The sequence below is a fragment of the Hippichthys cyanospilos genome, chromosome 16 (genome assembly GCF_059441005.1).
Source record: "Hippichthys cyanospilos isolate Australia breed blue-spotted pipefish chromosome 16, RoL_Hcya_1.0, whole genome shotgun sequence".
NCBI classification, from domain to species: domain Eukaryota; kingdom Metazoa; phylum Chordata; class Actinopteri; order Syngnathiformes; family Syngnathidae; genus Hippichthys; species Hippichthys cyanospilos.
The window spans coordinates 17,888,311-17,902,392 of NC_142384.1; the positions used below are offsets into that span (position 1 = coordinate 17,888,311).

Below are 14,082 nucleotides of genomic sequence, written 5' to 3' on the forward strand. Positions count from 1 at the left end.
GATTTATAAGACGCGCCCATACATTTGGCCTTTATTTTTTGGGAAAAAAGTGCGCTCTGTATTTTGGGAATTACGGTATGAACTGTATGGCAGAAGGATAGATATATAGATGTGAAGCTCTATTCTGCTGGAAGCGGGAGAAGGTCTGCCTATCACGTGACAGTGCGGCCTCGTGATCTTAACTGCTTCCTACTCGATGACGTGCTAATAGATAGGAAGATGCAGAGCAAGGAAAGGTCACTGCAACACGACGGCCTAGCGCAAGTCACCGATCCAATCATGCGCCAAAGAGGCCTAGCCTAACGGGGGAGGGGGGGGGGGGGGGGGGGGATCAGCGGTTCTGGAACGCGTCGCGCAGCGGCGGCTCGCTCATTAGGCGACGGGCGCTAATAACCACTTCCGCGGCATCCGTGGCAAAGTGTCACTTTTATCGATCGGGCCAATCAGGCGGCGCCTTAATGATGTCACATTCTGGCCGGCGTCAACAGCGGGCCCGGCAATCAGCTCATTTCATCAATGTACACAATTGAACCTATTTAACATATTGATATGCACTTACGCCGCTAATGTGCCTGACCTTTCCACCCCGAGTGACGGGAGCTCCTCTTCACATCCGCCGTCGTTATTTATCAGCTGACATTTAGCCGAGGCCCCGATGGCGGTTGGGGAAAGGGGGAGGGGGGGGTGCCGAGGGCGGCGGCTCTCCACTTTAATTAAAGGTTCAACCTCTTCACTGGATGACAAATTGACTTCTTTGTGCTTGGGGAAAGTGCGGCAACGCGCAAAGTCCTGCCGGCTCTTCGCTAACGGGCGGCTAGCGTCAAGCTAAAGGGCGCAATGGATCGAAAGGAATAAAAATAACGCTCTAATGATGATGATTATGCACTTTAAAAGACCGTAGGCGCACAAAAGAAATAAGAATTCTTTTATGCCTGCTAATAATACTTATCAACACGGTGGACTTCCCGGGTCTTTTTGGGCCGGGCTTCTCGTTTATTTATTTTTTTTCGGCCAGAGGGTGGTGACACTGAAAAAAATCCCTGACTCCAAGGGGTTCTACCAAGACATTATCATCATCAAAGTGGCTGGTTGAAGTGTGTGCGGCTTGCGGTGCGTTTACGACGACAGGAGCAATTCGTGTCTCCCACACAGCCTGTGCAAGAGTAAATACACACCAACCTTATTCACGTCTTTGCGTTTCGGAGCTGAGAAAATGTAGATCATGCCCAAGTGGCCAAAATGTGTGTTTTGGAGCACGTAGCCGGACAATCAATATCAGCATTAAACAATTCACCTGCGGGTGGAACTATTATTATGAATCCTGGATTCCCACGGGGACTGATTTGTGGCCTCAATTTAGGGGATTTGCCTGCAATTTGCGGAATGACATCATCACTAGTGGACGCATATTAAACAAACTTTTGCGATTTTTGATTGCATAATGACAGCGGAGGTTCCCACCGTCGACGGACAGTCCTCCGGGACGCTTTTGTCCCGCTGCGAAGGAAGAAAATCTAATTGGCCTTTTTGCAAACTAATTAAAGGGTTGGGTTCCGCCCCGCGGAGGCGCTAAGAAAGCCGGGGACATCATTAACCAGCGGCCTTGATAACCCTTCAAAGCGGGATGTGTCGTGTGTGTCATTACACACATACAACATCTCCGTGCTCGTGTGTGTGCGCGCGCCGCGAGCAGATGCCGAGCGTTTTGAGCCCATCGCCCACGGCATCCTACCTCGGCGTCCTAATCAAAGAGTCGCGGCATCTTCGCGCAGGCTTCAAAGAACTCGTCTCTACCTCGCCTCTCAGTAGGTGGCGCCGCGCTTCTATTGTCTTCACTTCACAGTCATTTGTCTTATTAACGGGAACGCGCCGGGCCTGCTTATGGCGCCTTAACCCGACTTCCTTCGTTCCTTTGTACTACCCAGACTTTTGCCGGGAAACGTTGCCGCCGTTTATTGTCGCGAGTGCGTTTGAACATGCCTTTGACGTTGGAGGAGTGAACAGAAAGGGAAGTTCCGCATCTTGGGCGAAAAGCAGGGCTGTTCCAATACTTTTGTCTTGTGCCTTTTCCGGGAGATTAACGTTTCAAGACCTACGCAAATTGTTCTCGCCAGTGGTGGCGGTGGTGCTGCAATAACACTCTCACGTTCAGTCCTAAAATGGCGTCTGAGGCAGTCTAACAGCCTGTTAATACACGATCTTGTTCGGGGGCAAATGAAGGCTGAAAACGAGACCGCTGCTCGTTAGTCGACAATTCGGGGGTGCCCGAGTCCGGTCCTTGGGCGCCCCATCTCTTCATCAACGGAGTCATGACTTATCTAAGAGCGTCTTTGCAACAACTCTTGCGGTTGCGAGTGAGAGAGTTGTGCGGAGACCTACATGCTGGGGAGGGGGGTGGCGTGGCATGCCTGTTTGGTATTGTTTGGTTCGGTTTCAGGGACGAAAGTTCTTTTGAGTTCAGAATTTGTTTAGGCAACAAATGAAACTTTGGAGGCGTTGATCCGCGTTGGTTCCTCGTTACTTTCCGGCAGTTTTAAGGAGCGAACCTCGCCCCGCAAATTTTGCACCCCCGGGTTTTGCTAGCAATCTACCGTAGCCAGTTTCAGCCCAAGGCGAGTCCCGCCGTACTAACGAAATGGGCGCCCGGGCCGGGCCGTCAGTCGGCGTGGATCCGCCCCCTCATCGTCAGGGACGCAACACGACAGCATCTGTTTTTATGGCGCAAGCCCCGTCTCCTCGCCGTTCCTCGTTCGGTTCCAATATTTTCACCGGCGGAGGCTGACGGCTGTTATTTGGCCCGTGGCTCCTGTCAAAACTAACACGGCTTAATTGACTGCGAGCGAACGAGCCCCGGGATTGATCCTGTCAGGCGTCCTCGCCGAGCGGCGCCGCTCCATCTGTGAGCCGTTACTCCGGCGACGGCGCCAATCTGTTGCTTGGGAAAGAGCCAAGTCCCAGACGCCGGGAGGCGGGCGCCGGTGAGGGGGTGTCAGAATTCCGGCAGGTACCTCTCGCTCTTCTGATCCGCTGTCACTGATGACACGCTCCTCGCGCGCCACTAAGTTTTGCATCGTGGTAAGCAAAAGCGCCCGCGTGGATCCGTCAAGAATTTCGCGGGCGGGTTTTGCCGATGTCTCCATCCCATCCGGAACCGGAAAACAATACGCTTCCAAATGCGCTCCGTGCCGGATACTCTCGCAGTGTTAAAGCCGGGTCCGCCTAGTTTTTTGGAGGGATCGTCCGCTTTTGCTTAGTTTATTTTGAAAGTCATACTTTTTATTACTTTTCACTCATTCGCCGCCATTGACGGCGAAAGACGCGAAAGATGCGTTCTAACTGGGTTGATCTTTGACGTCTGCAGCCGTCCGTGGCCACTGAATGAGCTAAAACTCGTCGCTGAGACTCGTCGCTGTCAGCTGAAAATGACATCAGGTGCTGAAGGCTAACAAGGACGGATGTCACATGACCAGCAGGGGAGCAGTGATTGGTCGTTACCTCAGCCTTAAACACCTCATTTTTAGTCGACGGCGAATGGAACACGTGCTTTCAGCGGTTCATTATCTACAAAGTAGTCAGGAACAAAAATGAACCTTCTTTTCAAATTAAGAGGAAATGAAGTGGAACATGAAACAACTGATTGCTCAATTATCGTGACTTCTTTACAAGACATTGTGTGCCTTAGTGATGCAATTTCCCGGCATGAGAAGGGGGTACGTGAGATTTTTAAGGGATAGTCCATAGCAGTTATTTTGTTTCCTCAATTTCCAGCTCATTCACTGCCATCTAAGATCAGTTTTTCTGGGCTAATCTTTGATGTCTGTAATTTTCCTTTGTTTCATGCTAGTTGTCGTGATTATTCACAAATTAAAAAGTCATAAACGCACATTCGGGTACCTTGCGCATCAGGTCAGTTAAGGAATTCAACTTAGCGATACTTTGGCTGGCGCATCTGTTTCCATGGCAACCACGCAGAGAGAGAAAGCCCTACGGGTTCTCGCCGAGCGATCGTCTCTCCCAGTCTGCCGCCACGCGCCGAGATTTTCCGCACCTCTGATGCTCCCGAGCTGTAAATACCATCAAATCCAGCCGAGAGGATTCCGTGGGACTGGCGCTAGCTAAAACAAAAACAAATAAACAAATGCTCAATGGTGTCAAATTTGACCCGCGTTAGTCGTTATGAATTCATCAACAAACAAAAGTACTTTCTTCAACGGTGGTACGTGAGGTTTTAATAAGCTTTCTGAAGGTAACGGCAAATCGAATTTCATGCTGGGACGGGAACAGTTTGTTTCTCTTTTCAATTTAAGAGCAAATTAATTGGAACACGAAGCCATGTTTTGCTAAATTGTTTAGTGACTCTTGGCAAAATGAGTTTGCGTAGTGACGTTGGAGGTGCGATATATCCACGTAGTTATATTGTGATGTCCTAGAAGTCACAAATAAATTGCCGTGTATCTTGTGTACAAATGTCACATTCTGTCCAAATTACAATGCATTATGTCACAAACAGTAAATGTCGCAAATAAAAAATGTATCCAGTTTACAAAACATGAAATACTCCCAATATATTGAATTTCAAGTAAAAATCAGACATTCAGTATTTAGAAGTCTACGTAAGGATACGGGCAAGCTAACAGGCTAGCAAGGCGCGGAGAAAATTGGAAGGCTGCAGGCGAGTGGAAACGGAGGCAGCGTGGCCACATTTGGTTGATACCTGTCGAGACTGGGCTGTCAATCAAACGCACGTCGCCGACGGCGATGCGTCATGGCGTCCGTGCGGATTGACAGCTGGCAGATGCAAGCTCGCTCAGGCGCCGCTCGTCAAATGCTATTGCTAACGCTTGCTAACTAACCGGCACTTTCACGATAGCCATTTTTGTGAGCGATTTTGGATACTTTTTTTTGCTGTTCATTCTTTGAAAGTTTGGACACTTCTAGTACTTTGTGTTAAAAAAAAATAAAAAAAAATTGTGACCATAGACCTTTTTATGACGCAGATGATTTTTCCATCTATTTGTATAATGCCAACTACTACCAAGTTTAAGTATTGGTGTCTGGTAGCGGCAGCCTCCACGAGTACCCGATACCATAAAATACAGCTGATATTTGTACTAACTTAGATTTATATTGCCTTAAGTATCGGTGTCTGGTATCAGCAGCTTCGAAAAGACCCATTACCTGAAAGTATGGCTGGTATTAGCACTCTACCATCCCTGATTAATATTTGGTTAGCTTAGCATGTAGCTTGAGCGGCGTCGTGGATGGCACGAGCGTTTTGCCGCCCAAAACGGAAGATTTGAGGCGACGCCCACCGGCCATTAGACAGGAAATCACTTGGCTGCAATGGCATGACGCCAAGGCCCGCGTGATGAATGGTCGTCGCCTGCCGCCCGCCGCCATCTCATTCCGTTACTGTCACGCTTAAGTGGGCCAAAGACAATAATAAACACACACGCGCTGCGGTGAGGGGGCGAGATGGTGTGTGTGTGTGTGTGTGTGTGAGTGTGTGTCCATATACATCGTAGCGGTGTAATATAGCATACGTGTGTGTACTATGGCCTTCCATGTGTGCGTTTACTGTATGTGTGCATGTTTGGAATACGCAATTTTGTGTGTGTCTTTTTGTGTGCAAATATACACACTTTATATAATCAATGTGTGTGTGCCCTGCATGAGCTTTTGCATGCATGTCATCTCTCGCTAACTTTGTGTGTGTGCAAGTGTGCACTGAAGAATTGTGTGAGTGCACGCGCCTACAGTATGATTTATTGTCTTTATTGTGTATGTATACTGTGCATTCATGTGTGCGACTTTGTGTGTATGGACGAAATGTAATGTGTGGGTTCACGCGGAAGACAATTTTTCATCGTAGTGCTAGCGCAACCTAGTGGCAGAAAGAAAGTAATAATTGGTGGCGGGCATTAGATGTTTTTAGAGGCTTTTTAGACAAAGTTCATGCAGTAGGCTTAAAAAAAAGTAGAAAACATAAAAAAATGGCTATATTTTCTGCCACTAGTTGGCGCTAACACCGCAATAAAAAAAGTTCGTAGATGTCTTTCGCGATGGGCCTCCATCAAAAATGCGGTCTGGATCAACTGGGTCTAAATTCAGCAAATGTTCCGGTTTCGGCCAGTCATTGGATTTTGCCGTGCCGTATAGGCCACGCCCTTTATCGAAAACTTGTCAAATTTGGGAACCTGCGTGTCTCCATACGCTATTCTGACAATTTTGCAATTTAATTGCACTACTGTGCGCGCTCGCAAGTAAACCAACGCTGAAATAACTCATTGGCGCTTTTCGCGCCTTGAACTTTCACCCCGGCGATGAAAGTGCTAATGTTTTATGTGCGTCGCCACGGCAACAGCCATTAAAGACCACCGTGTTTGTGCGTAAAAGAAAGTTGCCCGGGGGCTGCAAGTTTTTCTTAACACATTTTACTCTTTTCTAATTTGTATTTTTTATGCCTATTTATACACAAAAAGTTGAAATTTAGAACGTATTACAAAAGTATACACAAATTGTGTGTGTGTATATATATATATATATATATATGTGTATTTGTGTGTGTGTATATATGTATGTATGTATATATCGGATTTTGTTTTTTGTTTTATTTTCTCCCGTTTGGTTAAAGGATGGTCTCAAAACAGCTGTTTTTTTGTTTTTGCATCATCGCGAGGATGGCGACAATCTCATGTCTCGTTGAGGTGGTTGCTAATTTATCTAACTTGTTTATCTGTTTACATTTGCTCTCTCGCTAATTACCGTTGGCATTCGATATGCTAATGAAGCTGATAGAATGGCTTGTTAATACACGCACGCACACACACAAACACACAAGTGCGAAGATCTCACTTTTGTTGACATTTCCCCATCCACAACCTTCCTCGTCGGTGTCGCCGACACTCACGCGCGCGCATCTTGGCTTGATCAAAGCGCTCATTTGCATAAAAGGTCCGCCTACAAGATGAGGGGCAAACAATATGCTAATCAGGCCGCGTTCCATTAGCGGCCGGGTCGCCATGGAAGCCGGCAAAGTGTTTTTGGCGGCACACCTGAGCAGGTGACAAAGTAGCGAGAACAAGGACGCTGTAAAAAACACGTCGCGGTGAATGCGTCGTGAGGAAAGGGGGGACAAAGAGGCTCTCCTGGAGCTTTTATTGACGAGGAGTGCGCGGGTAGCATGCAAGTAGTCTGTTGAGTGGAATATAGCGTAGCGTTAGCATTGATCACCGGTTGTCTTATTATTGTCGAGCGCGTTTTATAGGGCGAGATTAAGGACAGCCATGGAAATCCCATCAAGTGCCTCGTCTCCTCCTGTTACCGTCTTTTATCGTTAGCGCATAAACTGTTAGCGTTAGCAAAAGGCTAAAAACTATTCTACCGGGCTATGTGTAAGGTTTAGCTTGTTTGAAGATTTGTTTGGGGTAATTTTGTTTTTTTGCCGACCATACAAAGGTTTGAAATTCTGCATCCATCTTTTTTGTTGTTTGCACATAAACTGTTAGCGTTAGCAAAGTTTCACTCACCGTCTTTTGGCCATTTTACCGTCAGGAACTAGAAATTCTAAAATTAGACTGTATGTGAAATATAACGTGGTTATCAAATGACCTCATTAAATCCCAAAGACGTAATTTTACGTTTCTTGTGTTTGTCCAGACATTGTTACATTTTTCAAATATTTTCAAGCGATAGGCTAAAAGAGAGTCGAAAACATATGATTTTTTTTTTTATTAGGAACATTGGTTGACCAAGGGAGGATCTTGACACCCCGGCCATACATTGTTTGTGTTTTTCCAGTCCATCGGTAGCGCTCAGTCAAATGAACGTTTACATATGTTTGTTGTTTATCCTCCTGCTTCCTGTATTGTCTCTGTGTCCTTGTGCGCATGTGTGTGTGTGTGTGTGTTGTGTGTGTGTGTAACCTGGCCACCCTCTCCCCGTGTACCTGCTCATGTTGAGGTCGTTAAGTCGCACTCAGGATGCGTTTTACGAGGCGTCTGCGCGCCATGTTTGCACTCAACCTCTGTGTTGCGCACACACACACGCACACACACACACACACACACACGCGGTTATCGAGCGTCTTTACAAGCTAAAGTGGAGCGTGTGTTTTCTGCTTAGTGCAAAGAGGGCGCTTGTAATGCTCCAACGTGACCTTGAGAAAAGCTCACAGCAACGAATAATGAATGAAAATAAGGATTACGCCGCGATCCGAGAGGGGAAAAATATCGATTTTCAAATGTGCTTAAAATGCTAGCGCGCAATCTCATTTAAATGAAAGTCGGGCTCGGCGATAAATCAAATTCATTTGATTCGTTTGTCGTTTTTGAACAATTGAAAAATGAGCTGAATCGTGAAATTGAGATTTTGCAAAGGGGGCAGATTGCTGGATGTTTACCAGATGTTTAAAGGGGTGCTTCCCTTATTCAACCAATTTTCCTCATTAAAAATTTATTAAATCTTTTAGTGCCAGCCGTTTTCAGACACACTTTTTGCGTATCACTTGAAAATATTTGAAAAATATAGAAAAAGAAAAAAAAAACCCATAAATTGCCCAAATTTCCCAAAGTTGAAAATTCTTCTCGTCAATTCATACGACAATCTGGTCTTCTTGTGCTTCACAGACGGATCCACTCTGGACTTCCTGTTGCCGGTGCTGCCCCGCCCCTTTTCAACCACAGGTAGGATGTAATTCCAGTACTTATATATAAGTATAGTATAAGTTATATATACACTGTATATTATCCAAATACTTAGCTCACATGTTTTTATAAAGGTATTTTCATATTTCATTTAAATTCATATATATATATATATATATATATATATATATATATGTATATATGTATATATATGTATATGTATATATATGTATATGTATATATATATGTATGCATTTTTCAAATACTTGTATAGATTATATATAATAGATATATGTATATGTGTGTGTGTATACAAATACCTAGTTCATAGAAATTTTAGTAATTTTTTAAAAATTGTATATACTTTTGAGTTAAGTATTTTATTTAATCATTATGACTGTTTTCATTTTCTGTATTTATAAATTGTTTTGGTTTATAGGTGTATTTAAGCTTTTCTATTATTAACCTGTAATTATTTGTATTTTTTTGTTCTTATTTGAATGATCTTAGTTTATTTTTAGTTGAGTATTGTTTAACTTTATTTCGGACATATATTTGGTGAAGCGGGATATGGGATTCCAAAATATCGTAGGCCTATTGACAGCCCTAATAACGAGGATGACGATGGCGACTTTGCGCTTCCGGTGCGGCGATGACTCAGCGCTTGAGAAACAAAAGCTTTTCTCTGGGGTAGCCCCTTGCGGAAAGTAGGCCATGGAATCTTTCCATTGGAGCCCCCCCGCCGCCGCCGTCTTCTGATTGGCCCCCGGTCTGGAGTCGGAGGATTTGCGGGGCGCGCCCCCGACGAGCGGCAGACGTTCCCAGAGAAGATGAAGGGGCGCTTTCTCGGCGGGAGGCGGGCCCGGGGGGGATTAGGCGGATCGATGCCTCGGCCCGGCGCGATCGGCCCGTCCCGGCGCCCGGCCAGGCGGGATCCCCCCCCCGCCGGCAATTAAGCTTTAGCGGGAGCGCTCGTTAGAGCGGCTCCTACTTTTTTTTTCCCGGTTGTTTCTTTTTGTTTTTCCCAATGGCGCGGCTTCCCCATCTTGTTGTCATCGCTCGCTTATCCCACAAAAAGTCTTTCGTCTAAATCTAGAACAAACGCCCCTCCCACCAAAAAAAAGAAAAATCGAAAAACCTTGTATTGTTTCTGGGGCAGTAAAGTGAATTTTTCCAATTCTTTTCATCTCCGGTTCCAGGCAATCTCAGCCCTTGGGATTTGTAGTTCCTGGAACCAAAGCCATGACCCATGGCGACATCGATTTCCACCACTTTCCGCCTTTTAAATACTCTGCGATCCTTCAAAAGTTGGCCGATATTCATTTTACATTTGCCGTATTTTTTCTCCGTCATCGAGTTAGCGCTCAGTAACTTCGTCCTCGCCGTTGCGTCTCGGCCTCCGAACGCCCCCAGGAGCTCGGCGTCCGCGGTTCCGGGTGGGTTGCCGGCACTTGCGTAAACAAACGCCCGGAGACGCGAGCGTGCGAGCCCAAGGTGGCTTGCCGGTCCAGGACAAATTGGAAGCAAGCGCCTCATTTACTCGCAGACTCGGCAAACAAGCGCAAAGACTCCCCAAGGGCGTTCCCGCATAAATAATGACTCCGGGAGACACTTCCATTTGTGACGCCGGCCAGTCGCGCGCGCGGGTCAGCCGGGCCGCCCCCTTCGGGGGAGCCGGAGGCCCGGCGCTAAACAACAACGCCGACACTTAAAGTGCCTCCGTTTTGGAAGGACGCCGGATTCGCCTCCGGATCATAGTCCACTTGATACCGCGGTGAGGAAGGGTCCAAATTCTTCTCAACTGCTTTTCAATTATCAAATATTTTTCCAGCCAAGTAAGGTGAAAAACAAACAAAAACTTCAAGTACTGTATGCCCGTAGCATCATGTTTTATTTCTGCATCATCTGCCAGAAGATGTCATCACTTAATGATAATGCATATCGATCTAACACAGAGCTCATCCACATTTTAGCGATCCTCAGCCTAAAATTACACAAGCGGCTGCAAATAATTTGGACTTTGCGTCTCATGTAAACACGTAAACAGTGTTGCAGTTAGCTTGAAGCATCCAAATCTCCGGTAGCTGCCGACGTGAGGTCGAGACGTACGCCGGGTTCCGGCCATGTTGTTCTTGTAAATTAGATCAAATGAAAAGAGAGGGTTAAGAGGGGCTGATTTAGACCAGAGTAGCATTGTACTTGTGCAGTCCTTCTCCGTTCTCCTCATGCATTAGCTAGAAAAAAATGCCTTTTCTCCTTCTTTGTGTATCGTTTCTCACAAATGTCTAACAGGTGAACCTGACATCATGTCATAAAAGTTGCTTCATATATATTTAGTTGCGTTTGGGTGATGGTTAGGCTTGAGGTTTTTACTGGGGAGTTTTTTTAGGCTTGCTTTTTGCATAATTGTTGTAGATTTTAATTTGGGATTAAGGAAAGGGATTTTCAGAGTTCAGAATAAAAATTTGGTGTTTGTATTTGGTTAATAGGTTGAAAATTCAGATTCAGGCTAATTAGGGCACTAGGATAAGGTGGGAATTGTTGTCAAATTAGAGGCTTAGGTTTGAGGGTTGGACTGGGGTTTTTACTTTAGGTTTATGGGGTCAGATTTTGGAATGAATTAATGGCGTTGTGATGTCAAAACGGACGGATTTAGTCATTCAAAGAGAGGGAATTTTGGATTACAGTGAGGTGATTTTGGGCGTGTTTTTTTTCCCCATTAACAGTGTTGATCAATTAATGGGTTCACTTCGAGTATCTAGTTCTAACTTTTTTCCGGTGTTGTCGTCACATCCCTGTCATCCCGCGTTTTTTTTTCCCGCAGCTGACGTCTGCCGCAGCTTTTGTCAGCGTCAATAAACTCGGATTTACTTGTTGCAGTCAGTCATCTTGGGGCTGTTATTCCATTCTCGACTCCGCCGCATTGTTTTGCCACAGACGAGATAATGACGGCGGTCAAGTCGCAAGAAGGCGTCCCGTCGCCGTTCCTGCGGGGAAATGATTACTGCCAAGCCGCGCCGACAATCATCACCGCCGTAATCCCGCCGTTTTTTTTTTTTTTTCCTTCTTCTATCCACGCTGACCTCAAATCGTGGCGTGTCACATTGTGTTTGGCACGCCGGATTTAGATATGCTAAGCACCCGCATCCAGGAGAAGGTGCACTCCGAAATGAGGAGGCGGGAAATGTGCCGTTTCGGCGGGGCGGGGGGGTGTGGGGGGGGATTGTTGAAATGGTGAGCTCCTCTCCAAGTAGAACAGATGGCGGGAAAGTAAGAGCGGTGCTTTGCTTTTGCAACTTCAAATGTTATCATGCAGGATGCACACCACGCTTAAGCTAATGAGCAGGGGGGCGGCATTGTTTGGGGGGGGGGGCTTTTCTTCCTCTGTAGTTCTCCCGTTGTCTCCCAGCGGCACTTTTTTTTTTTTTTTCCCACAAGCCCACGCTCGCAGCGGAAGCCTGGAAGCCCGGCCGTTATGTAAGCGCACGCGCGCGCGACACACACACACACAAAGCCAAGCCAAGCAAAGCCGTCCGCAACGCGGCAAGTCAAACATGGCCGCCCGGGGGAGCTAAATTTAGCGCAAGTGTTTGGGTCACAAATCCCATAATTGTCCCGCTCGGGGAGATTTCATTTGCACTTCAAGGGAAGTCGGGACTGCGGCAATGGCGGCAAAGCTACAGCCACAGCCTGTCGCTCGCTTTTTATTTGCGCTTTATTGTTTTTGTTTTTTTTTAATTTTGACCATCAAACGTGTCCCTAATATCCGTTGCTGAAAACTTCAGTCAACATCCACAGCCAAAGTTGATTTGTTGAAGGCGGCACAGTGTAATATTGCCTAATAATTCATCCGCTTCACACTCCACACTCGAATCTCAACAGTCATCACAGTATTGGAATTCCTGCTCTAATTTTTCTCACTAAAATCTGTTTTAATTTCAAACAAAATGTTGAATATTTGGTACATTAAGACGTGTAGCATGTTAAGTACAAAAAGATAAGATCCACCATGCCTGTTTAAAAATCTAACAGCAATTGCCATCTAATTATTTTCAGAGGCAGCTTATCGAGTCAACTCTGCAAGCACTAGTGATAGCGTATCTCTGAATCTGTACTGCCTTTCCATGAATGTCCACTGTGAGGCACACGAGACTTTGAAACCCCCTCTAAAATAATGAAGTGGCATATTTTCTAAATAACTTCTCACCTATAACCCCTAAAATGATACAGAAAGCAAGTTTGTTTGACTCGCATGAGCATGGGTCACATTTTGAGAACCTCCTTGCACAAACCGAAAAGGACACTGAGGGCATCTTAAGCGCGATAAAATGATTGTGATTGCTAAACGTTTGTCCAATCGTCTCCCAGAAGCGGTGATAGCTTCAAAATGCGGCGCATAAATCTGTTCAGACACGCAAATGCGTCATGTTCTCCAGCATGCTGCTTAGGTGGGCTTAAAACGTGTTAGGGTCAGCGTTAACGATTCCCATTTTTCCGACACAATAAATGTGGACGGTCCGAGCTGTCTTCTTTTAGAGGCCTTGAAGAAGACCCCATCCGCACTTCTGTCTCGGGGCCGATAAACAAACTTCCCGGCTTTGCTCCATTTTCTCTTCAGAACTGTTATTTTTAGTGCAGTGACGCCATCACTCGTCTGTCTGCCTAATCAACAGTTTTTTTTTCATCCAAATAATTAAAAAACGTCTTCAAAGAGCCTCGTGCTAATCCGAGCGAGGGCGGGATCAAAAGAGCTTTTGGACGGGCGCGGACGCGGAGAGAGTTTGCGAGCGGCTGAACCCGACCGACACCGCCGGTGACACGCGGATGACCCCCGAAGGTTCCGCTGGCGTGCGGAAAGGTCCGTAATGAGCCGCTGAACTCGCCGTGCTTCCCCGCTTGCGTCAGCTCCGAGCGGGTCTTCCTCCGAGCCGGCTTGCTCATTCCGGTTACGCAACGCCACCGCCGTGTCACTCCGATGTTCCCGCGGGAGCGTGACGGCGCCGCGTTGGCCCGACGTCGACCGCCACCGCTCCACATTTTTACCGCTACGGCTGCGTTTTTTTTTTCTTGCACCCCCGCCGCGGATTTCCATGTCAGTCGATCTGATTTCTGCAGCGTGACGGCGACCCCCCCCAACCGCTCCGGTGGGGCGGCCCCCGCACATGTCAGAATGCACTGTTGCAGGACAACTTTTCACACGCAGCATGTGCTCCATCGTGGCTAGCTATTCCTCATCGGTCACGAAAGCGAGTACCTGTTCGAAAAGTTGCCGGCGACTACCAACAGGGGACAGTTAGGGCGTAAAACGCTTGGCAGATCATTCCAAATGCTTCCGACAGGAGAGGGTGGTCTCAGTGACTGTCGCGTGTTATATGGTACGAGACACAAGACAGGAACTCTCCCCTCGTGCCTTTTTTGTAGGGTTTTGATCACACAG

General features: G+C 46.7%; 1 protein-coding gene across 1 annotated transcript in view; it reads left to right on the forward strand.

The window, feature by feature from the left end:
- The window catches only part of LOC148411135 (RNA binding protein fox-1 homolog 3-like), a 237,994-nt gene that overhangs the window by 21,892 nt on the left and 202,020 nt on the right, over nucleotides 1–14,082 (forward strand). Inside the window, exon 2 of the mRNA XM_088438129.1 lies at nucleotides 8,628–8,684. The gene's annotated coding sequence lies outside the window, so the exon portion shown is untranslated. The remainder of the gene's footprint in view (nucleotides 1–8,627; nucleotides 8,685–14,082) is intronic.